This window comes from Pelodiscus sinensis, chromosome 1 (assembly GCF_052426305.1).
Source record: "Pelodiscus sinensis isolate ZL-2025 chromosome 1, ASM5242630v1, whole genome shotgun sequence".
Classification (NCBI taxonomy): Eukaryota; Metazoa; Chordata; order Testudines; family Trionychidae; genus Pelodiscus; species Pelodiscus sinensis.
The window spans coordinates 308271658-308287474 of NC_143052.1; the positions used below are offsets into that span (position 1 = coordinate 308271658).

Genomic DNA, 15817 nt, shown 5'->3' on the forward strand with positions numbered 1-15817 from the left:
AGCTCATTTGCATACATTATTGTTGGACTAAAAATCCCTTTCCTAGTCAGTTGTTCAGTCTGCATTTTTGATACATCCAGTATTGCCACTTCATTTGTTCTCCAGTTATAATTTTTCAGATTAGACAGGACCAGAATGTCTAATTTAAAAAAATCTGAAAAAATGTTTTAATTTGTTTAGGGGGAGTGTTAGGGGTCACATCTTAGGCCTTCTTTATAAATTAGGTTTAAGTGAAAGCATATATGAAATTAGAAGCTTGACATTTAGAATGGGAGCTCAGAAATGGAAGGGCTTAAGCATACATTCTGTCCTCAGTAAACAGAGTGCCCCTAAGGTTAGCAACCTCAGGCTATTTCAGACATCCAAATTTCAGATATCAGGATTTAGCACTATCCTAGGATTTCACCTAGGATTTAGCAGAGATCTAGCTTTTAGTGATCCCCCAGTGTTGCCAACTACTGCAACTGTATCTCACAATATTGGTATTTTTCTTTCTTTAAAACCCCAGCATCTGGAACCCTGTTGTTGTGTCAGGAGAATCCCAGCCTTTATTTTAAAAAAGTTGTTAGTTTTCGGGGTTGCACAGGAAAGCTTGAAAATGTGAACCTCAAAGGCTCAAAAAACAGGGCAAAAGAAAATTTTCGAAATCTCACGACATTTAAGTCAACTTTCTGACTTTGGGGGGGAGCTGAGTCGCAGCCTTTAGCTGCCTAGGGTTTGGGGACCTGTGAATGGCCGTAATAAATGCCCACAGAGCCGGGAAATAGCTCTATTTAAAGTGGAACAGCCTTAGAAATAGTTGCTACTTAAAAAAAAAGATGCAGCCCACAATCCTAGGAGCTTTCTTTGCTGCAGCGGCACGATGTTAGGGAGACTGGACTCAGTTGCTTTGGAAAATCAGCCTCCAAGGGGCAGCGCTGCCGATGTGCCTGCAGAGGGCGCTGTGGCTCCTGCCGTGGCCGGCAGCGGGAGGCTGGGGAGCTGGGAGGCAGCGGGCGCCGCTGGCGGAGGCTGCGCGCTGGGTGTATATATAGCCGCCTGCCGGTGCCAGCAGCTCCCCTTCGCACTGCCTGGGTGCGATGTGAGGCTGTAGCGGGAGCCATCGGCTGGGAGCTGGCGCGCGGCTCCGGCTTCCCTTTGTCCTGGAGGAGGAGACGGGTGCGCCGCGGCCCCAGGTACGGACTCTGCGTCCTGCCCCCGGCAGCTGCTCCCCGCGTGGGCAGGCGCGGGCGGGGACTTCTCGGACCCGGCCACGCGGCGACGGAGGGTTTCTGCGGGTGCCCTGCATCCTCCCAGCCGCGGCTCTGCCTGCGCAAGTTTTTACCCCCCTCGGGGACTAATGCCCGCTCCCCCCATGGCAGCACAGGACCGGCCTCCCCCATCCCAGCCTCACTGAGCAGAGCCCCAAACAAAACCAGCCCGGCCATTGCGTGCTGTGGGGGCGCGCGCGACCCGCCCCCGGCCAGCTGCGCAGGTAGCCCCCTCTCCAGCCCTGAGCCACAGCCGCGCGCCCCCACCCCAGTAGCACGAGGCACCTTCGCTCCAGCCGCACGCAGAGCGCCAGCTCCCCACCCAGAGCGGGATGCGCGTTGCTATTCACGTCTAGGGAGAGCTCCGCCGGCATTTCTAGCCCTCTGGGGCTGGGACAGGTACTGCAGCGTCTGAGGGAGCCACCTCGTCCTCGGCGGGCTGCTCGTGTCACTTAGCAGGGATGATGGGGGAAGCTGGGCTGCATCGTGGGGGTCAGCTGAGACCAGTCAACTGTTCAGTGTTCTAGAGGTTCGGGGAAAGGTGAAGGCTGCATCTGTGCTGGTGTCCGATTAATGCCCGGGAAGAAATGCCCGTTCACTGCCGCCTCCTCCCATCTTAGGGGTAACAAGCACATCTGGTGTGGGAATGCGCACTGAGACCTCAGTGGGTGACCCGAAGGCTTAAGTGTCTGTCATTCTAAACTTTGAATGTTCTCTTCCTCCTTGTTACCATACATGTAAGCACATTTAAAAAATCTTTTTTTCAAGATGGCATTTCCCTGTAGGATCACTGACCAGCATTGCTCTTAAGGGGCTTGATTTTTGTTTTTGGTTTGTTTTGTGGTCTGTTCATTGGGTCCACTGAGCTTACTTTTAATTTTGCATAGAATTGTTCTAGGGAGAGTGAGATGTATTTTATCCTTCCCTGGAAGGAGGTTATCTTGTTTGTTTATTAATCCTTAGGTGTTTGTCTAGTAAAAGAGTTAATACAGAAAAAATAAATTGAAAAAACTTTAAATAAGACAAGTGGTGCCACTATATTTTAAATAACAATGTGATTTTCTTTGAAACATACTGAATCAAAAAATCCATAGACTATCCATATATTGATAGAGCTATTACTGCCTATATGTGCCTGTATAGGTGAAACACTTTTTGATACTGCTTCTAAAATGCATAAGAGGGAGAAAGTAACATCCCCAGGCTTTGATCGTGTGTCCCCTGAAAAGTTCTAAGGAACCTAATGAGTGAAATAGTTAAGGTGCCATTTAGCCCAGTACAGCATCTCAATGAAGGACCAAAGGTCTGGTTAGGTGCTCACTTTTAACAACAGCAACACAGTTTTTGAGCTCAATCTTGCAGAGTGTTGGATACCTTCTGACAAGTGCAAGCATCCGCAGCTCCTAGATTCAGAGGAGCTTAGCTAATTTACTTAAGGTGATGCTCTGACCCAATGTGGCCAGTCTTACTTTAGCAGCCCTCTGCAGCACCTAATTACTTAAGAGTATAAACAATAGTAGATACCATAGGTTATAGACTAGCACAGTGGTCCCCAACCTTTTGGGGCTGCCGGGCACCCGGGGGCGGGGCCACGCATGCGCCATGTGCCCGGGGATGGGACTGCGCATGTGCCGTGCACCAAGGGCAGAAGCTGCACATCGCAAGAATGGCTTGGGCCGGCCCTGGTCACTCGGTGGGTGCACATAAATGCCCCGGCGGGCACCGCGTTGGGGACCACTGGACTAGCATATATCTTCAGTCACAGGGCTAAATAGGACTTGACTCTGGAGTCCTTACTCAGACAAAAGCCCCATGACTGCAGAATAAGATCAATAGTTAGTCTACCCTTTAGATTACACTGGTCCCTACCATGTTATAGTAATTTACTGGGGGCAAACCACTGTGGCTCTTATTATTGTCTGATGCCTTTAAGTTATTTAAATGTATGTAAACAACTTACTTTGAACATTATGTTATTGTTTTTGTTACTGATAGAAACATTTCCTACTATTAGTGCAATGTATTTCTTCACACACAATAGCTTATACTTTGCAAAGGATGGGTATAAGATTGTTACAAAAGCACTTGGTAAAAACTCCCTAATTAAAATTGCATTTTGAAATAGGATCTAAATTCCTGGGGTTTGCCATTTGGGATGTGGCTTCATGCAGGATTAGCTTTTATATCCTTTGTATTTTCAGGTAGATTCTAGCTGCCTTCTCTACATTAACTTCTATATTTTTGCCTTGGATTTGGGCTATCAGAAAACTGTCCTTGATAGGCCATCTTTTTCACTGTTGAGCAGTGTCTCTAAAGAACCATTCCTTATCAATACAACACTTGGTAGAAAGGTGGATCCTGGCTCTATCTGGTGTGAAGGGGTAGGCTTTGTTTTAAAAAATGTGATAAAGGATCACTTTAGCTATTATTCATGTAACAAGAAGTAACGTTCTGTGCATATGAATCTGATTAATTGGTGTCTGGATATAAACAAACACAGTTTGTCATTCTCCTTTATAGCAAGTGTTCTCCTATGGTGAAGTTTCCTAAATGTCTTGTATCCATTGTTTTATTAATGATGGGTTGTGCAGAATTCTATAAGTTACTTTGTGTTTATTTTTGCAAAAGCAAAGCCCAGGACACCAGAACTCTTAAGGTAGAATAATGCAATACTGCCAAAGAGCTCAGGTATAACTTATTAAAGGTGGAAGCAATATTTTATTTAGGTTAAATGGCATTTGCCATGACATACTAGAGTTAGAAACAGTTTTTGTAGCAATCACCCCAGTGCACCCCTTGTGGTCAGGTGTGGTGCTGCAGGTGACCCCGTGCCTTAGTTTCCCATAACACAAACAAGTCCAAAAAGCTTTTCTAATATTAAAAAGCACATTCACCAGTGGGTATCGTTTTTTTTAACAGAAAAGGACAACATGAAAACATAAACAAAAGCTTCAGTCAGCTGCTTCGCCAGAAACTCACTGCCTCTGGGTTAATCAATCTTATGCATTGTCCTTCTAGCCACATTCAGGCTAAATTCCTTGCTTAGATTTTAGGCTTTTTCTAGGTGATAAGCCAAATGCAGCTCTTCTCCTGACAATGCATTGTTCTGTGCTGAGCAAATTCCAGGTAGCTCCCCAGGACCTCACATGGCCTGGCTTGTGCTTCTGGGCTGCTTTGCGTTTTTATAGTTAAGAAGTTTTCTCTGAGATTTAATTTAAATCTGCTATGCTAGAGTTTGAGCCCATTTCTCTCTATCCTGCCTTCTGAGGCAAGAGGACAACTTTTAGGGAAGCCTCCAAATATTTAAGACTGCTGTCAGGTGTCCTCCCTCACATCTCCTCTTTTCCAAACTAAACGTAATCATTTCCTTCTGCCATCGCTTGTGGCTTGCATTCCATCCCTTTGGTCATTTTTGCCACTCACTTCTGAGTCCTTTGCAGTTTCTTTACATCCTTCTTAAACAGGGGACACAGCATTGCAGTTGAGGTCTGAGTAGAGCAGTAATGTCACCTCACATGATTTTCATGCTATGCCTCTGTTAGTGCAACTTAAAATGCATTTGTGGGATTATTAATATTATTATTATTAATTTGCAGTAATCATATTGCTGACTCACATTGAAATTGTGAACTATCACAACTCCCACATCCTTTACAGAAATGCTGCTGCCATGCCATTTATCCCTCACTCAGTATTTGTGCATTTGTTTTTGCTTCCATAAGGGTAGTACCTTACATTTGGCTTTGTTGAATTTCATTTTGTTGTCTATAGCCCAGTTCTCCAATTTATCAAGATCTCGTTGAATTTTACCTCTACCCTTCAAAGTATTAGCCCCAACCTCTTCCCACCCAGATTTGTTATTTGTAAATTAGATCAGCATGCTCTCTATTCAACATCCAGGTCATTAATCAAAATGTTAAACACGGGACCCAGATTAGATCCCATCCCTATAGAACTCCAGTTGAGATCTCTTGATATGAAATCATTCCATTCATGGATACTCTTCATGTGCAATTGTTTAGTCCATTATGCATCACTTAATGGAAGTTCTGTCAAATCTGCATTTCTCCTGGTTACTTATCAGAATGCCATGTGCGGCCCCATTAGAAGACTTGCTGAAATCCAGGTACACTATATCATCACATTTCTGCCTAGCCTCAAACCAGTTACCCTGTCAAAGAAGGAGATCAAGCCATTTGGTCTTGGTAAGTCCATGCTGGCTGCTAGTCCCCTCTTCATCCTCCAGATATTTGCAAAGTGAATGTTTTATATATTACTCTAATAGCTTCCCAGGTATTGAAATTAAATGAACTGGTCCATAGTTCCCCAGCTCTTCCTCTTTCCCCTTTCTAAAAACATGGGCACTTACCTTAGCCCTTCTCCGGTCTTCCAGGACTCTCCTGTCACCCATGAGTTGGCAAATATTATTGCCAAGGGCTCTGAGAATTCTTTCAGTACCTGTGTTGAATAGCATCAGGCCCTGATGACTTGAATTCATTCACATTGGTCTGAAGATCTGATGCACTGTTTACTTATCCTGATCTGCATTTCTTTCCCTTTCTTGTCTATAACTTAGGCTAGCTCTACACTATAAAGAAAAGTCAGAAAAAGATACGCAAATTGCGGTTCACAATCTTTTTTCGCTTTTCTTTTGAAAGAGGCTTTTCCAATATTTGGCCTGTCTACATGGGGCCAAATTTTGGAAAAACCTCCTCTTTCAACACGTCCCTTCTGCCTCCATACAATGAGGATTACAGGGATGGTGAAAACACGTCTGCTTTTTTGGAAATTGTTCCGAAAAAGTGGACACATTCCTTGGATACGGCAAAGCTTTTCTGGGATACCTCCGGTATCTCGGAAAAGCTCTGCAGTCTAGACCTAGCCTTTGATAGTCAGTTGGTCACATGCTATTTTGTGAGAAAACTGAAACAAAGTGCAATACTGTGAGCAGCTCGGCCTTCCTATCATCTTCCATTACCAGCTCACCTTCGCCACTGAGAAGCACACCAACACCCTGATCTTTTGTTTTTTGTCTGACATGTTTGAATAACCCCTTTTGTGTTGTTGCTAACATTCCTTGCCAGTTGTGACTTATTCTTTGCCTTGTCTTTCTGACTTTTGTCCTTTCATGCTTGTGATGTTCTCATGTATATGGCCATAGTGACATGCCCCTCCTTCCATTTCCTGTATGTATCCCTTTGGGGTTTTAAATAGCTAAGAAGCTTTGTGTGCAGCAGTATTGGGTTACAGTGGCTCTTATCTATTGCACTGGAATCGTTTATGCGGAGTCTTTAGTATTACATATTTAAGAACTGCCAGCCCCCCCCCCTCAACTCCTTTTCTTACGAATTGCATGCACCTCATTTACCCTCAGCTGGAGATGTTTAGATAGCAGTGACCATTCGACTCATACATGCTGCCTACACATCTTCAGACCATGTGCTAAGGATATATAGAGCTACAGGCACTAGCTTAATCCAGGCCTCAGAGGTGCTCAATCCCTTCTCTGTCCCAGGTCCCAAATCCACCTGGCTCCCTGACGTTCTCCACCCTTCAGTTCTGGCACCACTGATGTATCCCAAGGTCATTGCTATGAGACTATACTCTGTATCTGTGGCCCAGCTAAAGGACATCTCTTATAGAAATATGCAAGGCTGCTTCATGAACTTCAATCCTTGCTTTCTCAAGACACTATGCTTTGGTTGATGCTTCTCAGATGCATGCTGCTCTTGGGATTGAACTTCAAAGTGCATTTAAATCAATGTTTTGGTTTTTTTAAATCCTAGTTTGCAAGCTATAAAGCAAATAAATACCTAAAAATTAGACTGGATGAAACTTCAGTATATACTTGAGAAGGAAATAGCCCTACTTTGACAGTATCCTGGACAAGATGACTTAACAGGACTCTTCCCTCTGTGAAGAAGTGAGACAATTATATCTGTTTGTCCCAGATATTTACAGTTCCTCTAACATAGTATATAGGTGCTAATCTGTATATAACCTGGTCTTAAACAACAAGTTTTATTTCGTAGATATTTGCATGCTTGCAAATATAAGATCCTGTGGATAGTGCAATTATTTTGTTCAGTCTAAGTAGAAAAAGAAATGTCTTTTAAAAATGCAGGCTTCATCTTACAGCTCTCATTGATCAAAGTCTTTTTATATCAAATGAGAACAGTGCCAGCTCACAGACTATTAGGTGACACAGCAGAGTTTTCAGTCCTTTACTCACGTAAACAGACGCTCTGATTCCAAGAGATTGTGGAGGTGATGCTGGGAAAATAAAAGCTGTAAGGCCCAGTTTTGGGGACTCTCAAAATTGCTTTTGGGGCAGGACCTAAGACTGTGGGGCAAAGGTGACTTAATTCGACCTCTTTGAATCTCCAGTTCTGGTACTAGCCAGAGACTTGCTATTTCCAGCATAAGTCAGAGCAGCCTTGAAATAAAACTGATCAGACTGTAGCTGTAATTCTAGAGTCGATGAACCCAGAACAATTGTAAATGCTCAGCTTTTTAAAGCATCAGCTGACAGAAAATGGCACTGTTTGTTCCTCTTATATAATAGCAACATCACTGGAGTTGTAGTGAGGCCCCACAAGCAATATGCTATTACATAACCGATTGGAGCTGCTTTAGTCTGTGCTTGGCTGCCTATGACCCCAAGCAGCTTTTCCAGCAACTAGGAATAGTTAGAAAGAAGAGCTGCCATGATGACTCTCCTTATGCTGAGGCTGCAGGGATAAGATGGAGCAGAGTTGCTATGCTGTAGGAAAGTCCCTGCCAGATAGAGTAGGGATGCAATAGTGTAGCCGATTAACCAATAAGCCGATTAACCAATAAGCAAAAGCTTATAGGTTAATGCTATAGACTACACGTATTTCCCTCCCTCCACCCCACTAGTACATTTTTTTTAGCAGGCTGGCCAGCAGACTAGCTCAGCCCTGGCTTGCAACAGGTCTGGGATCTACCCCTGCTGCAGCTCTGCATTTAAAGTGTATTAGGAGCCAGGTGGGCAGGTAGCCCAGCTCAGTTCTGACTTGCACCAGGTCTGGGAGCTCAGACCCCCTCCCCCAGACATGGGCTGCTGCCAGTCCGCACAGCTACCTCTATATCAGAGGCAGCAGCACAGGACAGGCAGCTGGTCCGTGAGGGGAGCTGGTTTTTTAAACTGACTCCCTTCGCAGACCAGCTCCTGCCTGGCACCCCTGTACAGACACTGATACAGAGGCAGCAGTGTGGACTGGCAGGGGGCTCCTCAGGAGTGAGTCCAGAGGGCAAGATCTACCAGCCTCACCCCTCCACCTCCAAGGACTATAGAATAGTCGACTAACCGATAGGAATTGACATGGTTACTTGATTATTCAATTAACCAATATTTAACATCCCTAGTTTAGAGTCCCCTTTTGCTAGAAGAGAGGCTGTAGTGAAAACTCTACCCTTGGAGTGCTGTTTTGCTGCTTTAGATAGCACATACTGTCTTTGTCTCTGAAGCTTTAGTCTTTGCTTACAGACTCAGACTGAGACCATGAGGAGATCTCATGACTTTGTCCATTTACTTATGTAGTACAGGGGCCATATTTTCCCACACACAGTATATGTGGCTGTGTAGGCTACCTGAAAATTTGGGGCACCCATGGGGTCTAAATGTTCATCCACTTGCCTTTTCCTATCCATGATCTGTGGCTCTTCTTCCTCTGGAGAGGATCTAGTTAACTTAAGTGAAAAAGCCTGTCAGACCTATTAGCAGAATACTGAACCTGTGAAAGAGCCATTCAAGTGATAATGAAGTCATTTAACAGGTATTTGCCAACTCCAGGTATACACTGTCAGTTTCTGAACTTACTGTGTTAGTCAACAGGACCTTAGTTTAAAATTTGCTTTAAAATATATCATTAGTGTATTGCTGAAGATTGTAAACTCACATCTCTGAAAAATCATCAACCCTCCACCCTTCGGGCTGCCCAGATCCAGTAATTAGAATGTGAATAAGAAGTGAAATAACACACACAAGTAAAGAGACTGGTATTAGTCTGAGAATTCAAAGTTGTTGCCATTTTTGGTCCTGATTGTCCACTCCCTTGCCTTTTGTGTAATACGTTTGCACCTGCTAAAATGGAGGTAAAATGTTCCTACCTGTGGGAGCAAAGAATGCTATTTTAGTAGGATCTGACAGTGGGATTCAGGCAATGAATTTTTCAGCCTTCTGAATTTAATGGTATCCATATAGATCTCAGGATATCCAGGGTTAGGCTTAGTCCTCTATATAGCTGCCTTTGCCACTTACTCCACCATGGTAACATGGCTATTTGGCGTGATGTCACTGACTGCTTCCCCATGCATTTGTGCAATAGCAGCCACAATGGCAACACGGCCAGAGTTAATGGTGCTTGGAGTGTCATTCATTTCTGAGAGCATCTCCATGTTGTATGTGGGTAAGATAATGCAGAGGTTTGCTGCTCCCAAGCCCCAGTCACAATTTTGGTGGTGATTCTGACTCTGAGCTCAGGCGGAAGCGGATCCTACCATGCAGGTAGTCCTCATTTGCCCAATGGGGCCTGTGACGGAGTGCGGTCACAGACGACCCCTCGGGGGTGCCTCCCGGGTGCTGATGCGGCCACTGCCACTCGCCTTCCCGCTGTCTGGGGCTCCTCACCACCCGGTCCTGCTGGGCCAGCTCCGCTTGTCTCCCCCAGCCAGGGCCCCGAGCTGAGGTCCCTGGCCCCCCGAGAGGCAGTACAGACACTGAACCACTCCAGGTCCAAGGAGAGTGCATTTTAGGGCTCAGCCTCCTGAGAGCACGCTGCAGTTGGGATCAAACCCCAAAGAATTAAGTAAGCCCCCTTTAACAATGAAAGGGGGAATGTGCACACTGGTTGCCCCCCCCCCCCAGGTAACAATCGCTCACACTGGGTTTGATAGAAAATAAAAATGGTTTTATTAAGTGGAAGCAGTAGGATTTAAGTAGTAATAAGTGAAAGTAGGCAGAGCAAAGTAGGTTACAAAGGAAAAGAAACAAGCCCACTTGGCTAATTCTACATTGAAACCTCAGTACAAACTTAATCAAACTCACCCTCAAACCTCTTTTCCAGCTGCCACTCTAAACCAGGGCTGTCTTCCCCACCCTGGGGTCTCAGGCTCCGTCCTTCAGGTGCAGCCCAGCCAAAAGACCAAAGCCTCTGCTTTCCTATTCCTTTTGTTAAGGAGTTGAGGCCACTCCCTACTACCCACTGCTCAGATTGAAGGACAAAAGGTTGTTTAACAGTGGCTCATCTATAAGTTGCAGAAAACACCCTCTGTCTCCCATTCACACATTTGAAACTCACCACGTATTCCCCACTCCATGTGTCTAATTTTCTACACACAAATGATACATACAACAGAGTAAGATAAACAGAACCAGCAGATCATGACATGAAGATCGATGGGTTACATGAAATAATTTGCTCAAACCACCTTTGAGTTATGTACAGGCAGTCCCCGGGTTACGTACAAGATAGGGACTGTAGGTTTGTTCTTAAGTTGAATCTGTATGTAAGTCGGAACTGGCGTCAGCCGCTGCTGAAACTGATCAGTTTCAACCGCGGCTGAATCTGGACGCCAGTTCTGACTTACATACAGATTCAACTTAAGAAACCCAGTCCCCAAGTCAGCTGCTGCTGAAACTGATCAGCGGCTGATTCCAGGAAGCCTGGGGCAGAGCAACTCTGCCTCGGGCTTCCTGTAGTCAGCCGCTGGTCAGTTTCAGCAGCGGCTGACTTGGTGACACCTGGGGCAGAGCAGCTGGGGTGCTGCTGGGTTGCTCCAGTAGCGCAGCTCCTCTGCGCTACTGGAGCAACCCAGCAGCACCCCAGCTGCTCTGCCTCAGGCGTCCTGATTCAGCCGCTGCTGAAACTGACCAGCAGCGGCTGAATCAGGACTCCTGGGGCAGAGCAGTTGGGGTGCTGCCGGGTTGGTCTGGAGCAGTGCTGCGGGACCAACCCAGCAGCCCGCAGCTGCTCTACCCCAGGGGTAGGCAAGAAAAGCCTGGTCTGCTGGAGGGGGGGCACTAGCTGCACCCACCCCCCCCCCAGCAGACCAGGGAGACGGAGGTGGGGATGCCCAAGTCCTCCACGGCTTTGCTCCGTCTCCCTGGTCTGCTGACCTGGGAGACACGGAGCAAAGCCGCAGAGCACGCGGGCAGCAGGACAGTCCAGGCGCGCTGTCCCACTGCTGGCGTGCTCCCGGAGCCCCAGCGCCTCCGCGGCTTTGCAAAGCCTCGGGGGAAGCCGGCGGCGGGACAGCCCAGGCGCACCTGGGCTGCCCGGCTGTCCGAGCCCCTCCGCAGCTTTGCTTCGCGTCTTCCTGGTCTGCAGACCAGGGAGACACGGAGCAGCTTTTCTCACCCCAGGGGCGAGAAAAGCTGCATTCGTAACTGCGGATCCGACATAAGTTGGATCCGCGTAAGTCGGGGACTGCCTGTATATTCATGTCCATGAGTCCATTTCATAAAGCATGTGGGGATGTGGGAGGGTTTGTCACAGGTCCTACACAGTTTGGCTCCTTCTAGTGTGCCTCATTTGAAGGCAGAACAGGATACTGAGGATGCCCTGTAGAGTTTGGTCCTGTTAGCATGGGGCAAAATGGAAACTTGCGTAAAGATGGTGTGGGTGGGGCAGGAGGCGGAAGTGGGTTGTTTTAGTGTCTGATGCCAGTTAGATAATGTGAAGCACTGAGGAGTTATTTACAAACTAAATACCAATTTAGCAAATGAGTTTTTTTTTTTTTTAAATATAATTTACCACGTAGCATATAACTTGCTTTCTCTTGGTGTTCATTACTCAGGTGATGTTCCCATTGAAGCCAAAAGGCCAAGTGTAGTCTTGACTTACTCCTTGTGCAAATCCATAGAAATCAGCTTTATTTCATGGGTGAAAAGACAATGTGGAATTGGGCTATGAGTTTCCTTAAATAAGGCCTGACAGATCCAACCTGAGTTACTGTAGTTCTGGCCAATTTATTTTGTTTTCTGAATCTTGTACTTATTTGTTCCAGCAAACACCAGGGCTCAGCTGTTTGTATTCTCTTTGTGTACCAGGCAGAGAGTTTCATTTGTTCTCTATATTCTGCCACACTGATTCCACAAAATCATCAAACTGTATTTTGTTTTGTTTTAAAGTGTTTGTAGCCCAACAAATTAGAAGGAATAATTTCTTTTTTTTGCTACCGGTTGAACATACAAAATGGATTTGGTAACTCTGGACTTTTTTGGTTGGTTACTGTTGCCAGGCATCCAGTTTTTTACTTGAATGCTTGATCAAAAAAGAACCCTGGCAGTTCTGATGAGCGCTGCTGACAGGGCCGCTAAAAGTCTAGTTGGAGGCACAGCATAGCTAAGGCAGACTCCCTGGCGGCCCTGGCTCCATGCAGTTCCCAGAAGTGCTGGCATGATCCTGCAGCTAGCCAGGGAGCTCTGCACATTGCCTCCACCCTGAGCACCAGTCCCGCAGCTCCCATTCGCCAGGAACCACAGCCAGTGGGAGTTGCAGAGGTGGTACCTGCAGCTGGAGCAGAGCACAGAGCTGCATAGCTGTTCCTCTGCCTAGGAGCAGGAGGGTGGACATGCTGCTGCTGCTGCTGCTGCTGCTGCTGCTTCAGGGATTCACCTGCGCACTCCCTACTACACCCAAACCCCCTTCCCAAACTTTTTCAGAGCCCACAATTTGCACCTTCTGCTGCACCTCCAACCACTTTCCTTAGCTCGGAGGCCCCTCCTATACCCCAGAGTGCTCATCCCTGGCCCCATACCAGAGCTCCCACCCCAAGCTGAATCCCTCACCTCCCTGCCCCAGCCCTGAGCCTCCTCCTAAACTTTAAATTCCTCATTCCTGACTCCCTCCCAGAGCCCACACTCCTAGCCAGAGCCCTCACATCCTCTGTACCTCAACCTCCTGGCCCAGCCTGGTGAAAATGAGCAAATTAATAAGGGTGTGGGAGAGCAAGCAATGGACAGAGGGGAGACAGAGTGAGTGGAGGTGGGGGCCCAAACCGTAGGGTAGGGGGTGGGGCAAGAGTTTGGTTTTCCACAACCTTACGGATGATACTGTTTGCGGGCTACATAATCTTATCTAAGTACTTACAGTAGCTCAGTGTCTGAGTACCAATCTTAAATGTATTTATCCTCACAAGACTCCTCTAATGTGGGAAGAGACTGTGACTAGAGAGACTGACGAGAAAGTCCAAAGCTAGGGAGTGCTCTACCCTCTGAAGCCTAGCATTGCTTGTACTCTATAGACCTGCTGAGCAGGGATTCCATTTTGCTAAACTACAGGTCACCAGCACAAACTTACTTTGCTCTTTTAGAACACTTTTGCTGTAATGTTCACACAGTGCATGTCTACACTAGGAAATTATTTCAAAATAACTTATTTCAAAATAGTAACTCCCGAAATAATAATTTTGAAATAGCACACCTAGACTACAGGGAAGCCTTGAAATTGGTCTCGGGCAGGCTCCCTTAATGTGAATGTGCTCCCTCGATTTAGAGGCCTGGAGACACTGGGGAGTAATTACTTTGACTCTGGGGAGTAGTTCTTTTGATAGCAGCAGTGGAGCATCCACACTACCTGCCTTACCCTTCTGTTTCTAATCAGCAACTCATTTGAACAGCTCCTGCAGCTACTTTTAACGGAGACTGTTGCACTCTGGTTGCTTCCCTGCAGTCTCTCTAGGCAGGCCTGGAGGATTTGCCTTCACTGCTCCTTTTCTGGGGTAAATTTTGCTAGGACCATGAGACCTCCAGCAGGGAGCCTTGAAAGACTGGGTACTCCCTGTCACAATTCTCTAGTGGAGTATTAAAGCCCATTGTGGGACAGTCACAGAACTATAGTAGTAACAGGTTTTTTATGTTGGCTGGAAGAATGGCCTTACTCTGATCTCAAAATTGTTTGAGTGAAATTGTAACCTGTAGTTCTGACTGATTTTTTTTTTACCTGACTTTGTTTTTGTACTGATGTATTTCTGTTTGTGGTTCAGTTATTTTTCCTGAAACAGTTATCCCAGTAGAACACCTACTGTGGATGCAGTTGCACTGGTACAACCTATTCTTCTGCCTGTATGGGAATAAGAGATACTGATATAAACACTTATACTTGTATAACTGTGTCCACACTGATTGGGAGGGGAGGGGACTGTACAATTATATCTGTTCTGGTATAGTTAAAGTAGCACAACTTGTGTGAAGAGGACTTCAATTAGACTTCTACTTGTGTAGTTGAGGAAAAAAATGGACTGATACTTCATGGGAGTGGGAGCTTACAACAAACTGGACCTGGAATTTGGCCCATGATTATGACTTAGATACAGAAGGAAGAGGCACTGAACTGCACTAGGAAAACCAGGAAAAAATGTAGGTGAAATATACTTCCTTTGGTATAAATGTCCTTGTCTTTACAAGTTTGCTTCAGTAGAGTTCAGTGCTTGGCTGAAAATGAGATCCACAACAGTACCAATGCAGATAACTAAACAATTAATGTTGTTTTTTTATAACCATGCTTAAAGGAGATACACATTTTGTATCCACGCAAGGCTCTAACCATTGGCTGTTCGTATTTTTCTGTCTGCATCCACAAAAATGAGCCATGGATATCCGCATTGATATCAAGTGGATATCCACAGATCTGCAGGGATTCTAGTTACAAAATTTGTATCCACATCCATATCCACATCCACAAAAATGAGCTGCAGATATCCGCATCCACATCTGCTAATATAAAGCAGATATTTGCGGATTTGCACAGCAAATTGATTTGTTTCTCTGGTTGTCCCATTCTAAATGCCATAATTAAGATGTTCCCTTTATTAAAAATGTCCTCTAAGTTTCCCTGTTAACAGGCATCAAATAGTTTCATTAATATAATGTGTTTGGTTCCATTTGCATGAATTAATTTGTTGGTGATATTTAAAGTATGACATTTGAAAAGTTGAATCTGAAGTTTTTTGATTCCTCGCAGAATGATTAAACCGGGAGACCGATTCTTCGACCAGAGTGCTGGTTGAAAAGGTTTGAGAAATCTTTTAAATTAATTTGCTACATATAATGAGATTTTAGGAATATTCAGCTTGTGAAAACTCTTTGAATACTGCAGTGAGTTTTTGAAGAAGAAAATTGCAAAATTAATAAAGGTCAAATAGAGCAACAGATCTCAGGGAGAGCTTCAGAATATGGATGCTTGCTGCAAATCTAGAAAGGTGGACATTTTATGTAGGAGACTGAGTTATTGGTCTTCAAATAATAAATTGTTTCAAGAGGAGCCAGACCAAAGTGCATAAATGAAGGAATAATGTGGCACTTATTTTCCTGTGTTGATCTCAGAGAATTGTGTGGCAGGGTTATAGTTCCCTTTTATATTTCCTAGAGCCTAAGACATATTTGGACAACAGCATAATTCAAGAAGTCTGCGTCAAAACCAGTTTTCTTGTGAGTGGTTTAAAGAAATATGATCTTGTTTTAACAATTTATTTTTATTACATGACTGACACAACTTTACATAATGGGAAGGAGCCTGAAACATTACCAAAGAAATCTGATG

The 15817-nt window shown here is 45.3% G+C and overlaps 1 protein-coding gene across 1 annotated transcript in view; it reads left to right on the forward strand.

The window, feature by feature from the left end:
• The first annotated feature begins 945 nt into the window (after nucleotides 1–945).
• MTUS2 (microtubule associated scaffold protein 2) overlaps nucleotides 946–15817 on the forward strand; it is a 479820-nt gene continuing 464948 nt past the window's right edge. Inside the window, exon 1 of the mRNA XM_075919208.2 lies at nucleotides 946–1175. The gene's annotated coding sequence lies outside the window, so the exon portion shown is untranslated. The remainder of the gene's footprint in view (nucleotides 1176–15817) is intronic.